Genomic DNA, 3,978 nt, shown 5'->3' on the forward strand with positions numbered 1-3,978 from the left:
GTCTGTGTGTTTACTCTCCTTCGACACTAGGATTTTTGTGTGTCTTGAGCCTGCTCTCGTCGTCTTGTAATGGTATGAATTAATATGTGCATGGGCTCTATTGTGTCCAGAACTTAGCTTCCTTGGAACTATCCATCACCTTTGGCTCTTAAGCATCAAGTTAAATGTGCTTTATTTGCTTCCCACTAACAAATCTTTATTTCATTCATGAAAGCTGTAAATCATCCACATTTATCTTCCTTGCCCAGTAATTCAAAAGGAAAAATGCCAAAAGATTAATTAGTAAAGAAAAATGTAGGAATTGACATCCCTTAAATTCTTTAAAAATATGTTTAAAGTTGAAAAAGGTTTTAAGTTTGTAATTTCTAGTAGGAAAACATTGTCTGAATGAACATGCTAATGGCAAACTACTGTAAAATGCCTCAGCCAAATTTGATGCAGCGAGTAGGGATTTTCTTCGAAGTGCTCCAGTTCTCCCGGTGAAGTCAAACGTACACTGGTTTGTATTCTTGCAACATCCTGTAAGTGAGCTAAGCTGTTCTTCATTCAGCAAGGGCTTTGACATTATGATTGACCTCCAAACTTGGCTGAAAATTAACTGATGAGATTTATAACCTTTGGGGTGCTTTGATATTTTGACAGATTTGATGGGTTCTGGGCCACATCCTGGAAAGCCACTATAGCTTCTGGATTCTGCATGGCTGTAAGGACCTCTGGATTCCTGAGGATTTCACTGGCATTCCTACCATTCCTGCCATTCCCACCATTCCTGGCATGGCCCTTCCCATTCCAGGCATTCTCCCAGGAAAACCACTGGAAAAGAGCCAAACTGAGATCTGGATTGTCTTCTGGTTTCTTTTTCTTCCCTTTGGGCTCTTTCATGCTCTTCTTGAGCCATTTTCACCCGTTCTATTCATTCTTTTATCTCTTGCTCTTCACATTTTTCGCTCATACTTTCTCCAGTGTTCAGCAATTTTTTGAGCCCAAGGTTGAACATCTTTCAGAATTGCACTGGCATCTTTGTCATAATCCAGTTTACAGGCAAGGGCAAGATCACGAGCTGCTTCTTCCCAGTGACCCAAGAGTCTGTGTGCTTTCCCTTGCCATCTGTATGGCTGAGCTGAATCAGGGTTTATTTCAATAGCTCTGTCACAGTTTCAGATGGCAGCATTTGTCTTCTGTAATTTGATGAAGACACTGGCTCTCTTTGCATACAGAATAGGTAAGTGAGGATTTAGCTTGATGACATCTGTGAAGAAGTCAATGGCTTTCTGGGGCTCACCATCACTAAGAGCTTCAATGGCAGTTCCCTTCTTTTCATTTGCTTCATCCATCTTCTCGTCAGTTATCTCTACATTTTCATCTCCCATTTCCTGAAGGGCATCAGTGTCTGGCTCAATTACACTTTCATTGTCAGTTTCTAGATCGCTCTCCTCATTCTATGGCTCCTCTGTCTTTATGTTTTCCTCTGTTGTCTTGTCTCTTTTTTCTTCTTTGGAATTTTCTTCTGACTTAGCTCTATGAATATCGAGTAATACTTTATCCCCCTACCCTCACCTGCTGCCCCAAGCTCTCCACCTACTCCCTCAGGAAGCGCATTTCCTCAGTGTGCAAGATGCTCAGATCCTGCCTACACATCTTCAAGAAGGCCTGAAGTTCACTCTCTTTGTGGGGATCCATGGTGGAAAGGCTGGAAGCTGCAGGAAGTAGGTGGCTGAGGAGGCCAAATGTTAGGCCCAGGAGCAGCTCAACATGATCATGTAGAAGGGCCTTTTTCCACTTCTTAAGTAATCCTTGAGTCTTGAGGGAAAAGGAGTGTGATTTGTATTTCTATTTGGGGATGAGCACTTTGAAACTATTGATTGATGTTGCTTGTAGATGTCATAGTAGGGAGAGACGCTCACCAAGATGCTAAGCTGTCATTTATCTGAAGAAGCAGAGGGGTACCGCCTCTCTGGGAAGGCTGGTACCCAGCTAGCTTACTCCAGTTACTTTATTCTAACATTATATAAGGTTAATTGGGGCTGGGAAAGGTTCCAGCTACCAAAGTTATTTTGCCCTTTATTGCTCATGAGAGCAGACAACCCACAAAAATCTCAGTCCCTTTTGACCATGGCTATCCAAAATCAAAAGTATGAACTTTCGGTTTGGAGTGTCTTAGGACCAAGATTAGTGCAGCCGCAAGCTCTCATGTAGTAGCAAGTGCAGACTTTCCAGAGAGACAACATATCTTCAAGTTTCAAACAGCCTCATAACAATTTCTCAACCTCTACTGATTAACCCAAATATAGCAAAGACTTTGCTGAAATATTTCACTCAAAGCCAGACATAGAGAGTTTACTATACATTTGATTTAAAGCCATATATTTATTAAAGTCAAACTTTAGTATACATATCACTACATGAAGTGACGTGGAAACTTCTGGTTTCTTTAGAAAACCAGTTATGTCAAACAACGTTCTGCTGGAGTATACACAGGAAAGGATGTTTTGCTAAAGCAGACATGTAAAAGGACACANGATGTTCAGAGGAATATAAATATGACACCACAGACAATGAGAGCTCAAGCAATGGGTTGCTTTGCTGCTCTTCACTATTCTTTGCTAATGATACACATGTATTGGTTCACCTTACATTGTGTTGCTGAGCTTCCCTTGTGATGATGCCATAGATAGAATGCCTCAGGCTGGTTGGTAAACCTTGCATCTTCTGGGTTGAACTGCAGTTGCTGGTTTGTGTGCAGTGACTNCCAAGTGGACTGGAATGCAGCTGCTGGTTCATATTTGGTGTTTGCTACTGGNTTGACCTGCTGATATTCTGACAATGAAGATTGGACTCGCCCACAAAGAACTCTTTCTAAACAGTTCTACTTCCCCAGTGTCCTAATATTTTTTCTTTTCTAGTACATCTGGTGGGTGAAGGGCTAGAGGGGAGGTCGAGCAATTATTAAAGTCATTTGAGAAAAATTTATGCCTAAAATGAAGTTTCTCATTTTCCACATGTTGTTTGTGAGCCTCTGTGTTCATTGCTATCTACTGAAAGAAAATGCTTCTTTGGTGAGGATTGAGACATACACTGATCTACAGGCATTGCAGTATTTCTTAGAAATCATTCAATGCAATGTCCATTTAGTAAGATCATAGTGATAGGTTTTCTCTTAGAGCTCATACCCTACCTAGCCTCAGGTTCTCAGTTTGGTTAATAGNGCCAGGTATGGGCTCTACCTCATGAACTGAGCCTGCAATCTAGTCATAAAATGGTTGNTTACATCCATAAATATCATGTCTGTACTACATCATAGTGCATCTCATGCNANGCAGGTTGTTATTGTATTTCACTGGTTTCCCAAATGGGTGAACTTGACAGTCACTTTTCACCTCTAGTAGCATTTATANCACCTTCCAGTGACATGAAGGCTAGCCAGTAGGAATGAAAATTCCAGGTCAGTACCCACTTGACTTATTTATATTCTATGATACAAATATATGTTGTTACCTTGGTTACTTTCCCATTGCTGTGATAAGACACCATGAACAAAGCAACATATAAGAGTTTTTGAAAGTTACAGTTTCAAAGTGCTAAGAGTCCATGATTATCAACACCATTGTCTTCCCACAGTGCCTTGCATCCGTTTGATCTGTGTTCTTTCTGGCAGCAGGATACAATAATAAGCTGATACCCAATTACTTATTGTTACATCCATGCACCCTCATTAGAGAAGATTTTCTTTTTCTTTTTTTTTTTTTGAGTACCAATATCTCTTTATTTTTTAAGTCTATAGTCATACACCAGTTTGAATTGTAAGATTAATGGACTATCTCATTGTAACAAAGGGTTAGTACATGAAAAACTAACATAAATTTCAAATGTATCCACTACCACTGCCAAGAATGAAAGAAGCGATACGTTTGACAACTCAGATGGAATAGAAACACTGAAAAATACAACTGTCAAAAATAACATAATAAAATAATAACA

General features: G+C 40.0%; 1 pseudogene; it reads right to left on the reverse strand.

Moving 5' to 3' along the window:
- Positions 1 to 529: 529 nt before the first annotated feature.
- LOC110337171 lies at positions 530 to 1,680 on the reverse strand (annotated as a pseudogene).
- Between the last annotated feature and the right edge of the window lie 2,298 nt (positions 1,681 to 3,978).

Source organism: Mus pahari, chromosome 19, assembly GCF_900095145.1.
Source record: "Mus pahari chromosome 19, PAHARI_EIJ_v1.1, whole genome shotgun sequence".
In the NCBI taxonomy this organism is placed as follows: domain Eukaryota; kingdom Metazoa; phylum Chordata; class Mammalia; order Rodentia; family Muridae; genus Mus; species Mus pahari.